Source organism: Pteropus medius, unplaced genomic scaffold (genome assembly GCF_902729225.1).
Source record: "Pteropus medius unplaced genomic scaffold, Ma_sr-lr_union100, whole genome shotgun sequence".
Taxonomy (NCBI): domain Eukaryota; kingdom Metazoa; phylum Chordata; class Mammalia; order Chiroptera; family Pteropodidae; genus Pteropus; species Pteropus medius.
In genome coordinates, this window is record NW_024344434.1 from 1,745,286 (window position 1) to 1,765,496 (window position 20,211).

General features: G+C 42.0%; 1 long non-coding RNA gene across 1 annotated transcript; it reads left to right on the forward strand.

Annotated features, from left to right (window-relative positions):
- The first annotated feature begins 216 nt into the window (after positions 1-216).
- On the forward strand, positions 217-5,424 carry LOC120610366 (uncharacterized). Its single transcript, XR_005654921.1, has 2 exons — positions 217-1,394; positions 1,844-5,424. It is a non-coding gene; the product is annotated as an uncharacterized LOC120610366 (long non-coding RNA).
- The last annotated feature ends 14,787 nt before the right edge of the window (positions 5,425-20,211 follow it).

Consider the following 20,211-nt stretch of genomic DNA (forward strand, 5'->3'; position numbering starts at 1 on the left):
TGACACCTGCAGTCAGATTAATCTCAGATTAAGCTTGACAAAGTTACTAAAAGAGAAACAGTTGTCTGTTACAGAACCCAGCTGCATATACGAAACAGCTGCTCACTAGGCACGGTTTTTAAAAGAGAAAAGAATCACTGATGAGCATTAAAAATGAACATAAAGCATACATGAGGATGGTCAGCAGAGGCCTATAATTAACACAATGGTAAGTATCTGTGTTTCTATTTAAAGCTTCTTTTTTCAGGACTTGTTGTAACTTGGTCATAAATATTTATTACAAACTGAAACTGAAGATGCAAGGCCCTAGCTGAATGCTGTCTCCCCTTGTCTCTTTGCTTCCCAAGGCTGATTCTTAACAACGGAAGGAGAGCAATATATTTTAGATACATACGCCCGCTCCTAAATACAAGCCAACATATGTGCAAACGCAGGCACCTATGCCCATCACACATGTGCACGGGACCCTTCCCGGGATGCTGAGCGGTTGGTTTGAGGCTGAGGTTGCAGAATCTTGGGCAGAAGCCACAGGAGGAGGCCCCAGCTGGCCTCTGGCCTCTGGCACAGAAATGTGGGGAGCCTTTGAAGTTACCACAACTCAGGTGGAAGCCTCTCAGAGCAGACCTAAAAGGAAGTCATTCATTTTCAAACAAAGGGAAAAATTCCTCAGGACTCTGGTGTTTCCACTAAAACAAACCTCTGTAAAGTTATTCTCCAGAGGATCAAGCACCAGCTGTTCTCCATCTCCATGAGGCTGTGAAATGAGGAAATGGGCTGCCTGTACCGCAGCATGAGAGATGTAAGCTAGACAGAAGGAAGCATGGTGAGACAGGCAAGAACCTTAGCATGGGAGCTAGGAAAGCTGATGCGGTGTTCAGTGGCAGGAAGATGGACAATATGGCTTTTCAAGATCTGTTTTGTGTTCATGTTGAAAATAGCAAGCCGCTGCCACTTTACTCTGTTTCTGAGTTAGCCGGTGAGCATGCCAGCACACAGAACTCATACGATGAAAGCCAGAGAGGTCCCTTGGCCCATCCCCTCTTTTTCCCCACTTCAGGCAGAACCATGCTCCAAAAATCTTCCATGGAGATGGGAATCTTGATTAATTTTAAAAGACTTTAAATGACCTCAGAGTGGACATTTGTCTTTTTTTTTTTTTTGACTGCCCTACCTCTTAATTCCTTTTTCTTTTCTTGTGTAAGAGATCATCACCTTGTGAATCAGAGTGGGAGGCAGAAACTTCCTCTTATTTCTGAGGCTGAAAGTCGGATCCCTGCCTTCTCTCCTCCCTTTGCAGGCTGGACCGTGAGCCCTCGTGCCAGAGGCAAATCATGCCTTGCTTTGTTCTGGTGTCCGGCCCATGGAAGTGAAGTTGCAGAAGAAAGATGTGACTGGTTTGGCCCATTTGACACAATTCAGGGAGATGATAATAGGACAAATAACCACACAAAGTGTCTATCTGTGGGGGTGCATCTAATATAGGGTTCGGGTTGGGGTGCATCTAATATTGGGTTCAGATTTGAGTGCTGAGTGGATTCCATTAACCAACTCTGGGCAGACAGAACAAATAATAAAGGCTTGAACAAAGCCTGCAAGGTAGTTGGCCACGGTGGAGGGAGGCAGGGCTGGCACTCTTTCACAAAAATCATGGCATCTTGTGACACAGAATTGCTGGCTTCACAGTCAGGGCTAAAGTCAGATTGGCAAGACTCTGATCTTCTCTGAACCTCAGTTTCTTTAGCTTCAAACTATGAGATTTTACAGGATTGTTGTGAGGAGTAAATGAGGTTCCATGCTTGGCACATAGTAGGTACTCAATAAATGGTACGTTCTCTGCATCCAGAGGGAAATCCAAAAAAAAGAGAAGACATGGATTAAGGCTTGTGGGGAACATATAACTATATTGGAGCCTAATGGAGGAACCAGAATAACAAGGTATGCTTTATTTTTCAGTCATTTCCCCACCCTCAGCTCAGATCTATTCCCTTCCCTTCTCTGTCCTGTGCTCTGGGGCCATGGTGGCTGATTTGCACTCCATCTCCTAGGCTCCCGGCCTCTGGCTTCTACTTGGGTTTGGCCAGTTCCACCCTGCCTCTAGCTCTGACCAGTCTCCAGAAAACCATTCTCTTTAGGGAAAGGGGTAGATATAATTTCTTCTTGTTGTTAATCTTTGGGGCTTTGATTTCCCATAGTGGTTTTTCGAGCACTAGCCATATTTCTGTAAATGGTTTCATTATTTAATTCTGTTCGGAATTTAATAAATCATCTGAGTGTGTTTTCTCTTTCCTGCTGGGAGATTGAAAAAGAGTGTGACTGGAAGCAGACAGAGTCAATCTAGGAAGACTTCCTGGAGGAGGGTGTCTCTTCTCCAGTGTTTTGGAGGAGAACCACAGTCATTTGATAGAGGTGTAGAATAGAAGGCTGGTGTTCCTTTTAGAGAGAGTGGAGTCATCAAGTGCTCAGAAGTAAGAATCTGCATGGGCTCTTCATGGGGGATGGTAAAGGCCATGATCAGCAGGACATCCGTGCAAAGTCAGAAAGGAGGAGACTTATTTATTGTCTACTGTGTGACAAGTATGTACAATAGTGTAAGAGGTATTATTATCACTGTTTTCCAGGTGAGAGATGGAAGCTGAGAAAGGGTAAGTAGCTTGCCTGAGGTCACATTATGCATTGGAGCTGGGATCCATAAGGCCTGCTTTGTACCCAGGCAAGGCTGCCCAATGGTCCTGGTCTGCCTGGGTCGAAGGGGGATCCGTGGCGGTGGGACTCTCACTACTGAAAGATCTAGCAGGTGGCAGTGGAGAGTTAGTGAAAGTGGGCATTAACGTTCACCCATAAAATAAATTTTCTTACCTCAGAAAACAATCTAAAGCTGATAAGTAAAAGCGGAAGCACCTGAGGGAGAAAGAAGTATGAGAACAAGAACTACCAACTCAAATCAAGCAGGGAGGTGGTGCAGTCAGTCCAAACAACAAACGCAGCATTTGGGAGAGCGATATCATTTTTCCTCTTATACACTTATCTTTGCAATTCTTTTTTGGCTCCAACTAGTACAAATGGAAGGTGCATTCTTAAAGCACAGGATAATGTGGGCATAGGGCCCAGAGGAGAAAAGGTGTTGTCTGTATTCTGTGAGCATCGAAGGAGAGGTCGGCCTCCTGATGGGGCAAAGCACAATCTCAGGGGTCTTTGCAGGTATGAATACTACCATGCAACAGATCTGCTGTGAACACAAAATCAGGCAAATATGTGACGGATGGCGAAGTCTGTGAGGCTGCAAGATCATCATGGTACACCAGGGTCCCCCATAATACCAGCAAGGAAGCTAACACTTATGGAGCGCCTTCTGCTTTGCTCCAGGTGTTTCATAGACAGTGTTTTAAATACTTAGCAAAATCTTTCAGAGCAGGGGTTATTAATCCAATTTTCAAGATGAGGAAACTGAGGAAGGGAGGAGTTAAGGAAGTTCTCCAGCGATCTCTAGTGTAAAACTGTCAGGTCTGGGCTCACAGAGAGATTTCTCTGGTGTCAAGTCATGAACCAGGCTGCAGATGCATGGCATCTGAGTGTTCAGGGCTCTGATGATGGCTCTGATGATGGCTGCATTCAGTAAACATTCATGGGGTCCTGGTGTGTTCTACCAGTGTGGGGTAGGTTCCTGGAATTGTTGAAGAACTTAGATGTTTTTTTTTATGTTCTCCACTACTCCCATAATAACTCCCTCCAGCTACACTGTATTTGCACATACTGTGACCCCTGCTGGAATGGCCTTCCTTCTTTTGACCATCTGGATAGCCTCTACCCATCATTCAAGACTCGGCTCAAACACCTCCTCCATGAATGAGGCTTCCCACATCCACCCCCAATCTGGGCGAAGTCCTCTCTTCTGGAGTTTCCTCCCATCCCATATGGAGTATGACCCCCACACTGATTAGTCTATAATCTTCTGATGACTTGTCTGCCACCCCACTCCAACTGCAACCCCAGACTGTGAGGTCTTCAAGGAAACTCACTGTGGTTTCTTCGATTGGTACAGGAAGATACTCAACACTGTTTGTTGAATGAATTAGTAACAGAGGCCAGAGTGTCCCAGGAACTCTGGCTGGGGCTTATTGATCTCTATCATCTCTGATTGTTGCTAGTGGGCCCTCCTCAGCATCTTAAGTTTGCTTTGTGCTGGATTTTCCCATGCATGCTCCTGGAATCATGCCTTGTGGACCCTCAGTGAGATACTTCTCTATTTTGGTGCAGTTTTTCACCAGTCAGTGACAACACTGGATTCCCCTCTTGGTGTGCTCTTAATTAATGGTGATGATTTGGAAAGGGAGAAATGAAGAGGCCACCATAATTTATACAGGGATGGCTGCCATCTTGTGTTATCAATCTCCCAAGGTTTTATTAAAGAGACCTGTAAGGGCAGAGAGACTTCAGATGCAAGAGAAAGTATTTTCCACAAGGCTCTTCTCTGGAGAAGGATCTATACTCTATTAATATGTGACTGTTCAAATCCAAAGAGAAGAGTTAATTCACAATTTCCATTCAGCCTCATGTGAGTCATTCAATTGTTTAGAGAGAACTTTCTGCTTGGTTCCCTTCAAGCAGTTGGCACCTCTGATGCAGGGCAGGAGTCCTTGAAAGGCTGGGCTCCTGACATGCTCTACCACTTATCACCTGGGCAGCACTGTGTGGGAGCATAACCCTTTTGCGTTTGGCATCTAAAATGGCGATGATGATGATGGTGATGAGCACCTGTCAGTTTTCTCTGTAGAGCAGCAACCTGGATTGAACAAGGCACACACATACTTTTCAATGATAAATGTACACATTCTCATCTTAGTGGTTAACATAAAAGCTAAAGAACCAACTTGGACAAACAATTCTGCTTTAAATGCTTCTGTTTTGTAATATAAGTAAGGCCTTTCAGAATCACAAATCACAAAGCTACTCATTCTTTCTGTATCACAGATGCTGCCCTCCCACCCCAGCTTGGTACTGTTTTTATACCTTTGAGGGAGTGTCCCAGGGAAGGACGGAGCTCCAACAAGGGCTGATGTGAACCACTGAACCCCGGCACACTGCATTTTCTACTCCAATTCCATTAGTTGTGTTAGATGTTTGTTGGCCTTTGTATCTTGATCAGGAATATTCCCTTGTGAAAGTGCTACTGGAGTTTGGCTTGCTGATGTTGGCACTGTAAATATGATTTAATTGATTAATAGGCATTAATGATGATAATTAAGGCATAACTTGTTAGCTGGAAAAAACTCTCACAAAAGCTTGTTGTTATTTAGCCTATAAATGGAAGGATAGCCTTATTTCTGATTGTTCTCTCTTGTCTGTGGACTGTAGCCCCATTGTAGGGTCAACTGCCTTCTGCAATATGGGTGATCCATAAAATAAAATATATATATTACTATATTACTTATAATCCATTTATTGCACTTTCCACTGAAGAAACTGTGCTTTGTCAATATGAAATGAGTCCTTAATATCTGATCCTGTGGTTGGTATAGGAGGTCTACTCAGCAGGTTTCATTGTCTATAAAATTCTGGGCTTCTATTCATTCATTCTTTTTTGATTATTTGAAACTTTACTCTGCTGCTAACACTCAGGAACAATGTAATAAGTAACTTTCAATTAAAGTTTTCTATATGTGGCAAAAATCATAATGAATGAATAAGTAAAGACCACATAATGGAAGCCTATTAGCTAAGTGAATATACTCTTTTAAGTCAAATTTCTATACCACTTTTATATTATCTCCCATCAGAAGAGAACGTGCAATTACAAATTTTATCTTATCTCAGGCTTATTATTAAAGAGTAGTAAAGGAAACTTCATTCCAGGAGCCATAATGTGATTTTTGATTAATGGGGGATTCTTATGTGACAAGAATATTTCTCTTAGGCAAAGTACGCACATGGATTTCTGCCTGAGCTGACTTGTAACTGGAAGCTACATCTCAGGTGTAGGAACAACCGTTCAACAATAGAACACATGTTTCTACACAGGGATCAGATTCTTAAGGTACTCCAAAGCATGAGAAGGGCAGGAGAAAGTTGATGTTGGCTTTGCAGACACCGATTTTTGTTTAGTTGGTTCCAATTATACTATCAAACACAACGTTGATTCGTGTGCAAAGGATAACATGAGCAGCCCACAATTCATGGTCTCTAGTCATTTCTTTCAGCCTCTGTTGGAAGCTTTAGCATTAAAGCTCCTCTGCACATCCCCTGCCGACGCTAGCAGGAGTCTAGGCGTATTCTGGGCACACCACAGATCTCTGTGAGTGGAATGACCCAAATGTCAGCACTTTCTCCCACCACCAACTGCACATGGAAATAATTTGAATTGGAATTCTAATCCTTCAAGCCAACTTTTCTCAGAGAGCTGTTCGAAGGAAGGTCACCTGGGAACTTGCCTTTTGGCTCTGAGTGACATGTGTTTATGCCAGTGGCCAGGGAGCATTAGGTAAGGAACAAGGGAACGGCTGTCCTAGTCACCCTGCAGCAGACCCAAGGTCAGTGCCCTTCTTTTCTCACGGTGTGGCAGGGCCCTGTTCCTCAGAGCCCAGATGTTTCCATTGGCTCTGGCTTTGCTCTTACTAGCTATGTGACACAGCATCTTACCCTCTCTGAGCCTCAGTTTCCTCAGTTAAAAAAAGTGATCTCACCTCCTTGGGGACTTATTGTGAGAAGTGAGGGAGACAGTGTTTCAACACATAAGCATCACTATACTGAGTGAAGCAACCACTCAGTATTGATCTAATGGGTTGTATCTCTAACATGGCTTAATTCACATTGTGTTTTCTATGTTCCCTGTCCCTCTCTGCTGCTCTGCTGGTCATTGTCTCCCAACCCCAGTGTAGATGTGGCCAGTACAGGGGACCCACACCTTTGACAAACTCCTGGGATGGGATCTAATTCTATGAAGACAATTTATTTTTTATCACTTAGCAGAATAGCTTAAATGCCTAAAACATCACATGCCCTTTGACCAGTTTTACTTCTAGAAGTTTATCATAAAGGAAATAATTGAGCAAGCAGAAAAGGTATAGATGTACGAATGTTCATTGCAGCACTGTTCATAAGAGCAAACAATTGGGGCGAAAAACAGTGGGAATTGCTCATTATATACTGTGGTGCATTTAAACTATGGGATCTTTTGCAGCAAATTAAAGATGAAGTTGTAGAAGAATAATAAAGGAGTAGAAAGATAGTTATGATTCGGTAGGTGGAAAATCAGTTTATAAAACAAAGTATGCCATACAATTCTTTTTGAAAAAAAATATACCCAAAATAATAAACACTAGTTATTTTAAGATAGTCGGATTATAGTTTATTTTATGTTCTCTCTCTCTTTTTGCTTATTTCTATATTCTGATTTTTAAAAATAATCAATATAGACTACATATATAATTTTTAATAAATGAGAAAATGTTATTTTGTAAAATCTTGCTTACAAATTGAATCAGTAGAACACCAAGGGCCCATAGGTAGATTGGGCTTGCCCGGGGCTGAGCAGGAGCAGGCATGGATAGTAGGATTTCAGAGGTCCTGAAGCCTTTTCTGGATCCTCGATCCCTTCTCCTCGATGACCCACTTCGGCACACTTTTCCCAGCTGACAGGCAGGTTTCCTGTATGGGAGAGAAACTCCTCTTACCGATGTTTTTAGTCACTGGCCCTGGTAGGACAGCAAGGCGGATGGGTCATCTGACTGTCCAAGTCACCCTCGTGGTCAGAGGTAATTCATGTCTGGGACAAGATAAGATGGGAAGAGTGGACAGAGAAGCAAGAAGAGAGGTCTGGGAGGAGGTGGAGGAGGGCAAGGAGACTTGGAGCCTGAGGGATGGGCACTGGGACAGCTTGGCTTCTTTCCAGCTTTGCCACACAATTTACTGCCTTCCTGTAACAGAAGACGCCATGGGTTGCAAAGGGGAAGGGACAGCCAGGGTTGCACAAAGGGGCTGGCTCACCAGGCCTGGCTTGAGCCCAGGGAGGCACAATCCACCGCCCACTGGTTCCCTGCAGACGGGTGCTGGAAGGAGGGATAAATACTACTGTCTCCAAGGGGCTCGGATAATTGGCTTCTTCCTCAGAAGCATTTCCTTTTTAAGGTAGAATGCTATAACTGGAAGGCTGAAAACGCAGGCCTGTGAAGATAAAGCCACCAGAGAGAGTGTTTTTGGTCCTGGGGTGCTGGGTCTTTCATTAGCCCCCTGGGCTGTGGTTTGGCCAGCCTAGCTTCCTTACATCCTGCTGAACATAGCACAGGACACCATCCTGCTCTAAACCCACCTGTAGCTCCTGTAACCTATGAGATAGAGCCTGAGCTTTTTGTGGTCATCTGACCCTAGCTGACCTCCCCAGGCTTGTCCCCACTCCAAGCACACATCCTCCCTCAGCTTCCTGGAATTCAGTCAAGTCGTCTCATAATGTTTTCTGTTAAGCTGAGGCTTTAGGCTTGGAACCTCTTCCTGCACATCCTGAGCGCTTATTCATCTTTCAAGAACCGGTTCGAATTTTCTGTCAAGAAACCTCTGATTCACTTCATTCTATGGAAATCACTACTATGTGTTTCTTAAACACTTAAGAAATTAGCCAAGTGAAAGAAGAGCTGAGGAGATAAATACGTCAAGGCATTTTCCCTTTGAAATTCCAGGTTGCATACAAGCTCCAAATATAAACCTCAGCTCAACTAATTGTTATTTAACAGTTTTTTTTTGTAATAACTTTTTAAAATTTATTTTAAAATTGGTAATATATTAATATGGTTCAAAAATATAATGTAAATATAAGCTAATCAAATGTAATGATATTCTGTGGAAAATCGTCCTTCCCCTCTATGCCCAGACCTACCCGATGCAGTTCTCTCTCCCACGGATAAGTAATATTACCAATGTCTTGTAAATTCTTCTAGGCACATGAAGGCAAACACACACACAGAGATTTCCCCAGTTCTTAAACAAACAGGGCTATGTTATATGCTCTACACTGCAATTTACCTTTTCATTCAACAAAATATTTTGCAGGTTGGTTGATATCAGTCCATAAAGAGATTTTTTTTCCTCCATTTTTTTTCTTATTGTTTCTAAGATTTCTTTAAATAAGTGTATCATACTTCCTTTAAGTCATCCTCTGTTGGTGGGTATTTCGGTGGTTTCCAGTCTTTTGTTCTTACAAATTGTACTGCAATAAATAACCTTTATTTAGTCATTTCCCAGAACTACATGTTTGTGAGTATATCTGTAGTATAAATTCCTAGAAGTGGAATTGCTGAGTCAAGAGCATGTACCTTTTTAATTTAGATATTTATTGCCACATTTCCCTTCACGAGAGTTGTGATAATTTATACTTCCCACAGCAATACTTAATGTGACCAGTTAATGTCCATTTTTGACTAAACTGTCCGAGCTACACAGAATGTGTCTGTAGATCAGAGTTCCCCCAATGGGTGCCGGTTTGTAAACTTAGTTCCAGTTTCTGCCAAAACTTGTGGACAAATGGTTTCGACTTCAGCATCCTTACTTTTAGGAAACCATGGGAGTCCACTCTTTGGTGTTACTTCCTCCTTTTATCACCAGCGTGACTGGTCTTGACTACAGATGATGATTGGTTTAGGGCTGGACATGTGAGACAGGCTGGCCCAATCAGAGACCTTCTTAGGGTTCATACTGGAACCACTACTAGATCAATCACTCTTGCTCTACAGTGATCACAAGCCATAGGGATGATGTGAACTTGGAGTCTCCAGGGGCCAGTTAGGCACTACATATAGAAAGCATCTCTGAAGAGAATTTCAAGGTCAGCAAAACTGAGTGGTAGAAAGAAAGGCTGAGGCCTGGTCATAGACTTAGAGCCCATGGATCTAATACTGCCTGAAACTAACCACTCTGGACTATCAGGTTATGTGACTTAATACATTTAATTTCTATCATTTGCACTGGAAAGAATCTTAAGTAAAAGAGTGCTTTACAGGCATAATTTCATTGAATTCTGATAACAGCCTTTTAAGATAGGATTTCATTTTTCCATTTTAGAGATAAAGGAATTGACATTTGATGAGTCTAAGAAATTTTCCAAAGATCACAAAACAAATAACAGAATTAGATACAAATTCAGGTTGTCTAGCTCCAACAGCTATGATATTAAAATTTCTCTGCTCTGCTTTTAACAGTGCCAACGTGTTTGGTCTAATGCATTCTTTTGCTCCCTTCACATTCTGCTTTCTGCTCATGCCTGTGTATCCACGCCATGCATTTAGAATTGCATCATGGTACAGCTTCAAGAAGCCAGCCCACCTAGAGTTCATACATGTTTATGGGAGGCCAGCTGGCAAGAGGTGGCAGGAGAGAATGTCATACATCTCCCTTTCGAGGGAGGGGCAGTTGGAGATGCAACTGGAGAAGGTGGTAGGAAATGGGGCTATTGATGAGCCTGTCCTGTTAGTGGTCAATTCTCGGGCCAAGCCCTCCTGTTATCACAAAAGAGTCATCCTGAAACATGCAACATGCTGAAGGGCTTTCTGTCATCAGGCAATGTGCCAGTCACAAAAGAAATAGAGATAGACAGACTTGTGCCTGCCCTCCCTTGCCCCCATGTATTTTTAAATATAGTATATAAAAAAAAAATTCTAGGTATAGTAAAGCCAACAGGAACAGAAGATGATTGCCACTGAAAAGATTTTACTCACAGTTTCTAAGAGAAAGGGGCATGCCACATTATGGGGTGCGACATGAGAGGTTAGTCAGGAGGCAGAGGGACCAAAGGGAAAATGTAAGTAAAAGTCTTATTATGATTTCCTCAGGAAGGAATGGGCAAGATAGGGTTAGAAGGCTTAGGAATGGCTAATTTGAATAATCTCAGTGGGCTCTGGGGCACAGGGTCTGTCTATAGTTGTCTGGTACCTGGCCCTGCAGTGTAAGGGTGGGTGGATAGTGGCTCAGAGTGTGAGAGCCTGATAAAGGAGGTGGTGGGTTGTGGGCTCTGGATTGATAGGTTCCTGTTTGAAAGGACTCAGATGAGTCCTTTACTATTGCTAGGAATTGGCTAACCCTAGAAAGGGCAGTACCAAGGCTCCAGATGTCATCAGAATATAGAAAATAAAAGCCGCAGTTAATGTACAATGTGGATGGAGGTTTGGTCATCTAACTATTAGTGTCCACACTAGTGTATACTGTTCTGGTCCAACAATTCTACTCTAATAAAGAAATAAATGGGTAAATGAGCAGATACATATGGACAAGAATCTTTATTAGCATAATGCTTATAATAAAAAAAGAAAAAACCTTAATATTCAACAATTAGCATATAGGTAAATAGTTGATTATTTTACATAATGCATCAGCACACAATAATTGAGAATGAATTTAGAGGAATATTTACTGATATAAACACATGATCAGAATATGTTATTGACTGAAAAAAAGGGGCATAATTAATACATATGTGTAACCCTACATTCGTTAAAAATATCTCACTAAATGTTTATATATATTTACAGTGTGTTTCTATTTTTTTGAAAAAAGATCAGAAGGAAATATACTAAATTGTTAACAATAACTATCTCTAAGGGGTAGGATTGTTGGTGATCGAAATCCATTTTTTTCTTATTTGTATTTTCTTTATTACATAATGAATTTTTATGACTTTTGTAATAAGTAACATAAGTTTAGTAATAAACGTAAAATATAGTCATTCTGTCTGCCTGTGATGCTGTGGCAAGATCACTCCTGAGTTTTGAGACATTCATTTGCACAAATTTCATCTATGAAAATGGTTCCACATGGGGAAGAAATAACAGCAGCATGAATACACACATTTTCTCCGTTTGTCTCTGAGACAATGGAGATTCTCAGAGTACCTGCTCATGTTCCATCAGTGCATTCTGTGTTCGCTCCTTCTGTCATGTTCTAGTAATGACTAGTAAACCATCATCCAAACCAAGGCTGGTCATTCGTTTGATGCTCGCAGAAGGAAAAGGACAGTGAATCCAGTGCAAACTTTGTGGTTCCTTAGATTTAAAGTAACAGTGAGTGGTGAGGCTTCCAGTGCTGGAAGAAATTGATACAAATTTATCCTGAAGTATTTCTATCAGGTTCAACCACATGAAATTGCCAATACTCGACCATCTTTGACCTACAAAATGACAATTTCTATAAGCTAGTGAAGGCCTCTCTGAACTCGATGATGAAATAAGTCAGAAAACATCTTTTGCAAAATGCTTTGTTTGAAAAAGCTTCCGAGGCTAAAAAACTACATGAAAAATCTGGTAATAGGAGATCTCTATGGTTATTTTTACTTGAAAATACTGTCCTTTCCTTCCCCATTTCTCCTGACTCACATTCCCTGGTGGCCCAACCACTATTCATATCAGATCAGGAGAGGACCTGCAAGTCCCAGCGGGGCTTCCAGAAATGGCTGAGGGTGCTCCCTGCTTGTCCAGTCCCTGGAGCTCAACACCTGGCTCCCTGACTTCAGCTCTGACTATTGCCTGGATCTCCCCAAATTAGTGGTTTCTCTACATTAACTTGAATGTTTCAACCAAACTCTCCCTTTTTGTAAACTACAGTCAGGCCACTCCTTTGACCTCAAGTATGTGGAATGAATCTGTAATGCTCTTTTCAAATATGTCCTTATGGAAAGCCGACCCCATGTTGATCATGCTGTAGTTGCCAGAATGCTTCCAGAAAGAAGGGAGGGGGGAGATATGAACACGTTCATGGTGACGAGGGCTCTCCAAGCACTGCTGCACAGTCATGGGCTACCTGGTGTTCTATGTACCATGCCACTGAGATCTTTGGAAGCTGAGCTTTGGAGCAAGTTCCATAAAAGGTGAAAAAATTTAGCAATCATCATTATCACCCTCATTATCACTATGATCAAACTTTCTAGAGGAAGGAAATTTGAGGCTCTCACTCTGTATCTTGAAGGAGGCAACCGACAAGGCTTGGGTAAGAGCAAGGTATGAGGGGGAATTGGAGAAAGCCCTCAAGTGGAAGCTGGAGTTTATCCAAGAGACAACCAAGGAACATTGGTTTTTAAAGGAGTTTCCGTTGTAACCAAGTTCAAAGGCTGCGGAAGCAACACCTGCCACCAGGTTGAACATGTAAAACCTACTGGAAGAGGAAGAGAGTGAGGGAACACAGAGGTCTGGATGACCTAGAGAACAAGACAGGACAAGAAAAAGGGGCTAAGGGCATGATGAAAACGAGACCGCGAGTCTCAAAGAGAAGGATGATTGTTAGGAAGCGAGAGGAGAGGGGTAATGCTTGGAGGGAAGGGGGAAATGAGGTTGGGAAGATGAAGCTTTGAGCTGTGGATTTTCCAAAGAGCCTGCAGAGGGAGGTGACTCCCTCCCTCAGAAGCTTCGCGAGACCTGCCCTGGCAGATCTTGCCTCTCCTTGGAAGGCTCTATGGGAAAAGCTGTGCTGTGATTAAGATCTTTTAATTAAGGAAGCCGTTTGCACAGGATGCAACAAGAGCCTGATGGAGAGTTTGCTCAAATTGAATTTTTTTTTTTTTGGGTTAACTAGAAAAATAATAAGAGGAACTCATTTTTGTATAAGTAAGAAGGATATGTCATTTTGAAGAGTGCCACATAGCTACCTGTGAATGAATTTATCTGCTCCTTCATTCGTTCACTCCTAGTACATATTTAGTATGACTACTATAACTACTGAAAAATAACATGTATCAGTGCTTACTCAGTGCCAGGCATTGTGCTAAATGTGTTCCATGAACTATATCTCCTTCACTCTACACAACCACCCCAGGAGGCACATGTTGTTACTCTCTGTTTTCTGCAGATGAAAAACACTGCTGGCCTCTTCATATAGAAATAGCACTTCCTCTCCTGAGTGGAAAGCTACTCATGAGAGGAAAGGCAGGACATGGTGTGATTCTGAGTCCCGATTTCTTTGCTTGTCTTTCTTCTTTGTCTTCCAAGGCCCTGGCCATGTCCTTTCCAACTGCACAGATCTGTCAAAGCTCTCCTTCTCTGGCCTCGGTTGTCTCCAGGGACACATTGCAAAATGTACTGAGGCTCCACGGTGGCTGACTTCCAAGTCCTGAATGGAGGCAGGCAAGAAGGCACTCACATTGGTCACCCTGTCTGTCTGTTTCTTCCTTCAGTGTTGGCGAAGTCTTGGATTAGAGACACAGGGGATAGCCTCTGCGTGCTGGGCTTGACCTTGACTCTTGTCTTCTCCACAGTACCCCTGGCACTTGCTTCACCTCCAGGACTGAACATTTTTCTGGTTCCGTGGCCTTGCTCCTCATCCTGAGTCATTTAACAATGTCCAGGATTGGCCCCAGGATAGTTCCTGAGCTCAATACCCTTTGGCTGGCATCTTACCTGCCTGGCTCTATGCCTAGGGCAAGTTTCCTGACCTCTGTCCATGTGTCCCTAGAGTCAGAAGCCAGGTCCTAGCACCAAGCCCCATTCCATGTGTCTTATGTTGAAGCTCAGCATCCTTTTTTGGTGGGGAAACCTCCTTTTACTGTTCCACAGTAGTCCAGTTCAGTTGATGGGTTTGGGGTTGAAGAACCTATAGCTGCCACTCTGCCTCAATGTCTCAGGCTCGCCAGAAGACACAACATTCTTGGCTCCAGTGATTGGTTCCTGAAGGACATGTGACCCAAGCTGAGCCAATCAGATTCACCAGAGCTTTCTGATTATCTTAGCAAGAATGATATGGTTTTTCCCTCTAAGACCATGGGAACCTGCATTAATGCAGAGAGCCTTTTTAGTAAAACAAGGCCAGCCAAGCAGTTCTGAGAGAAACCTTGACTTGGGGATAGAGATTGGGTCCTTAGATCCCATTGAGCCTGAAGGAAGTATGTCTCTTGGACTTTTCAGCTTTGTAAGCCATACTTTTTTTTCTTAAATGAATGTGCATTTAATTTTTGACACTTGCAACTAAAAAAGGCCTGCTTATTATACTTCTGTGAGATGATCTTCATTTCTTATACCCAGCCCCAAATTTTGGCAATAAGACACAGGAGAGCAGTTGTGGCATGATTTGCCTTGGTATCTACTTGGTATCTATAATTTGCCTTGGTATCTACTTACGGTTTTTATTTTTATTTTGTTTGAAATGTTTTTATTTTGCTTTTATATCTGAATGGTAAGGTGACTGTGTAAACTTTTTATTAAGAAACATTTGAAACATATATAAAAATAGAATAACATCATAAATTCTTCTGTCCATAGGTATTTTAAAGATTTCTATTAGCACAGAATTCTTAAATTTCTTTGAGAAATATTTCTTGAGCTTTTGCTGTGTGACAAGGACTGTTCTAGGTGCTGGAGATACAGCAGTGACCAGACCCAGTGCTGCTTCTGCTGGAGCTTGCATTCTAGTGGAGAAGATGGACATAAGCAAGTTTTCAACTGTGCACACAAGGTCATTTCAGATAAGTCAGGCCCCTGAGTCAATGGTGAGGGAAAACTCCCTTAAGAAGAGGGCATTGAAGCCGAGAACTGAATGATGAGAGGGAATCTCTGTGTGTGATGACCTAGTAGGAGGGTTCCTGGCTGTCTGAGCAGTGTGTGCAAAATCCCTGATGTGAAATAAGGCACACGGCCAGAGTAGTGGGAAGGTGTTGGCCTAAGGAAAAGGAGCACAACGTGAAAATCAACCAGGAGCCAGCACTAAGATTTTTGGCCACGGCTGCCATGTTTGGTGATATAGGTTGTGCCCTGCAAAATTCTGAGGACAGCCATTCATGCCCACCAAGGTTTGCAAAGTTTCTGTGAAGGGCCAGATGGTAAATATTTTAGGCTTTGTGGGTCAGATGATCTCTGTCACAATTACTCAGTTCTGCCATTGTAACTCCAAAACAACCACAGACAATATATAAATGAATGGGCATGTTTATATTTTAATAAAAATTTATGGACACTGAATTTGAATTACAAAATAAAATTCAAATAATTAAGATGAATCTTCTTTTGCTTTTTTTTAACCATTGAAAAATGTAAAGCCCATTCTTAGTTTGTGGGCTGTATCACAAATAGCAGGCTGGATTTGGTTCACAGGCTGGCTGTACTTTGCTGATCCTGACATAAACCGCGTAGTGGCCTGGCCATTTGAATGTCCCTGTGTTCCTTCCTCACTATCTCTGTTCATGCTGTTACTCTCACCTGGAAGTTTCACTTACTTTCATGCCCACTATTCACTGGGCAGCAGAGGCAAGCCAGGCATAAAAGTTACAAAGCTGATTAAGATACTTTCTGTATTTGAAGGAAGTTCTCAAATGGTTCATCCCTTCAGGATCAGGCAAAGCCCCTCTTGATGGTGAAACATCCCTGATCCTGCTGCCCCAAGAGTATTTTTCCCTTTTCTATAGCTCTGGAGTCCTTAATGTCTTGGCGTTTACTTCCAATATGTCCTTGCTTGGGCTATGTAGCTAGTCCTGAGTGTTTGTCTCACTTCTCACCTTTTGGAGCAGGACTCCTGTCTTTGACTCTCCAGCTGTGACTACCCAGGGCACTGCTGTGTTGTACCTGTTAAATTGATTTTGAAAGAGCCTGTTCTTATCAGGAAGGGTTGACTTTATGTGATGGGTGGGACTCAGGGACAAAGAGGAAAGGGCTGGGAAGTTTGGAAAGGGGTGTGCCCAGGTACTGAGACTGGATTTAATTGGGATTAATTACTGCTAATTCTGCTAATTTTGTCTGCGTTGGGTTGCCCCATAAATGGATTTTTATAATGTTTTACTGATGAAAGGGTTTCCATTTATAGAAATTAATACCCAGCTGCTCTGCTGTAATTGCTGTCTCCTTTCTGGCTACACTCTGTAGTCACCTCTTAATGATATCCGTTGGCTTTAATATTTTGGTGACTTCTCACTCTTGGCCATGCATGTCTCTCATTCACTAGTTACTGTTTCATCTGGGAAAAAAAATACAAATAACCACCAGAGTCTAAGTCATCATTGTCTCTTGTTTGGATTATTGCAGTAGCTTACTAAGTGTGGTCTGGTCTTCTTGATTTTTCCCAAAATATACTCTCAGTTAGGGAGTCACTCTGATCCTGTTTACAAACACACATCAGCTGAAGTAACGCCCCTGCTCACCCCACCAATGAGTTTCTATTCCAGTTGGAATGAGAGACCATGGCTCAAAAGACCCCAAAGGAGAGATTCTTAAACTTTGTTGTGCCTTGGAGCACTCTAGAAGTACAGGGAAGCCTGTGGATCTCATCTCAGGTTGTCTTTAAATGCACAAAATAAAAGGCTCAGGATTTCAAAGGAAATATTGTCTTATTCTGCTCAGGCTGCTGTAACAAAATACAATAGACTGGATATCTTAAACAACAGAAATTTATTTTCTCATAGTTCTGATGTGGGAAGTCTGAGATTAGGGTGCCAACATGTTGGGTTCTGGTGAACCCTCTCCTGCTAGGTTTCAGAGGGCACCTTCTCTCTTTCTGTGTCTTCATATGGCCTTTTCTTGGTGTATGGCCATGATGTGTGTGTGTGTGTGTGTGTGTGTGTGTGTGTGTGTGTGTGAGAGAGAGAGAGAAAGAGAGAGAGAGAGAGAGATCTTTCTCTTCTTCTAAAGGCACTAATTCCATCATGAGAGATCTAGTCTCATGACTTAATTCTCTCCCAAAGACCCCATCTCCATACATACCATCACACTGAGAGTTAGAGCTTCATTATAGGAATTTGTGGAAGACACAAACATTTAGTCCATAATACCAGTTATATTGGAACATTGTTATCAAACTAAAAAAACAAAAAAACAAAATTAAGATTAGTAATATATGTACTTCTTTATTAATGTACTATGTAATAAAAATACTTAAAAATATCAACAAGTTTAAGTTTATTTTTGAAAGACTTATTAGGGTGAAGGTTATAATGGCTTAGCTTGAATAAGAACATTCAACCATGGGGTGGTCTTTGTAAACAAATGCATGTTATGTTGGGTATGAAAATGAGCTATGATTCTCTTCTTGACCAGTTCATGGACACACTGAATTCTCTCCATGGACACTGTCCAATATGATTTAACCCTCTATTCTTAACTCCTCAGGCCATGTCCCTCGCCTACTCACCCATCTAGCCACACTGGCCTTGTTGCTGTTTCTCCAACACTCCAGGAGCATATCTGCCCTAAATTCTTTGAGTCTGCTGTTGTCTCTCTCTGGACTACTCTTTTTGCCAGTACATATATGGCTCGCTCCCTCATTTCTTTCAGATCTTTCCATAAATACTACCTTCATCCTTTGAATATCTCCACCAACCTTATGTGTCTCATTCCCCTTCCCTACTTTATTCTTTTGTATCACTAGCTCACCTACACTATGTTTTCCTTAACTATTGCCTCTCTCCTCTGTGTCCCCAACTAGAACATAAGATCTATGTAGTTATTGGTTTTGTTCCCTGCTATATCCTCAGTGCCTAAAACAGAGCAGACACTCAATAAATATCTATTAATTGGATGAATAAACTAAAATTAATTTTGGCTTGAGCAAAAATATTCAGAGTGGTCAGTCTGTTGTTTAGTTTCGTACCAAATTTGGATATACTGAATCCCATTTTCTCACTGGCCTTCACTACTACATTGGAAATGTGCTCCTAAGAGTCTTTATAAATCCAGTGAATTTGGGGGGAACACCTATTTAAATGTAATGAGATTATTGAGACAACATATGAGGGGCAGGAGTGGTGAAGTCGGCCAATTCCGGGCCACTGTCTTACTCTGTAACTGTGAGACAGAAAGGATGAGAACCTCACCTTTCTGTACCTCACTTCCTAATCTGTAAGAGAAGAGAGAATATTTTTACTGATCTCAAAAGGTTGTGCTGACCCTTAAATGAGATAATTTATGAACAGTACAAAATCAGACTTAAGAAATAAATGATAGCTGCTGGCTGCACTTATAATAAGCCAAATAAGAAGAAAAGAGCAAAGGGTTCCAGGAATTTTTCTGCTTTGTAGGAAACCTTTAAGGTCCAGAAGAAAAGCCATCGTCTTGCTGAAGGGGACATACTAACTGGAGTCAACCTCCTAGCCTCTCCCCCTTGTGCTCCTGTAGACTTGTCCACCAGGAGAACTTTGTGATCAGAGCTGACATTAGCTCTGGCATCCTGCAGACACCTCTGGCTTTGTGAAAAGGCCCTGTAAATCAGAGCTAAAGGGATGAGATGGAGAAACTCAGGCCAGGATTCAAAAAGCAACAGGAAATGAATACATTTGTTGGAACACATGGCAAAGGGAACTTGAAATGTCTGAAGAGTGAGTCATCAGGTACACTGAGCTAGTGAGCAGTCCCTGGCTCACAGACTGATAGGGACTACTGGAAGATTAAGCTATGAATAATATGGTATATATTTCAGCCAACAGAAATTATTTTCAGATTAGCTTCTGTTTCAAATTATCTATTACCTGCTTCCCATTTAGTGATGCGGATGATTGGGAGTTGACTGACTATAATACGTTATGTATTATTTTATTCATCCGTTCACCAGATTAATTAGTCACCAGCTATATGCAAAGTACTGAGTCAGGCGCTGGAGGCATACAAAGTTGAACAACGTCTGAAAATAATGTAGAATTTTAGGATTCACAGAAATGATCTCATGTTACCCTCAACATGAGGGAGGTAGAAGCAAACTTATTTTAATGATCGATTTGTTGAATGATTGATTGATTCATTAAATTATGCAATAAATCCTTATTGAGCACCTACTATGTGCCAAGCACTGCTCTAGATGCTGGGAGAAGATAATATACAAAATAAAGACGTGCTGACATTGAATTTACATTCTACAAGAGAGATGGAACATAAGTAAGCACATAAGCATGTATTATATTGTCAGGAATTAATGGTGCTATGAAGAACAACAAAATCGGGCTGGGGATGATTGATATAGAAGTATTGGTAGAGAGGAAGTGGCTTTGAACAGAGAGACATGAACAGAGTGAGAAAATCAGCTGGGCACTTACTTGGGGGAGGAGCAGTGTTACTGGACTTCTCTCTGGAGACTGAACCACTCAAAAAAAATGAAGTGACTTTCCCAAGATCATATAACCAAATGGTTCCTGAGCTGGGGCACTGCTGTGGCCTCAAGATTGTAACCTGTACCACCTAGTTTTAAAAATACTGCTCCTGCCTTTAAGGACACCTGTAGTCTAGTAGTCAAGTACAGCCTCGAGCCAGATATTACTCCAAAAGGAGCCTGTGATGAATC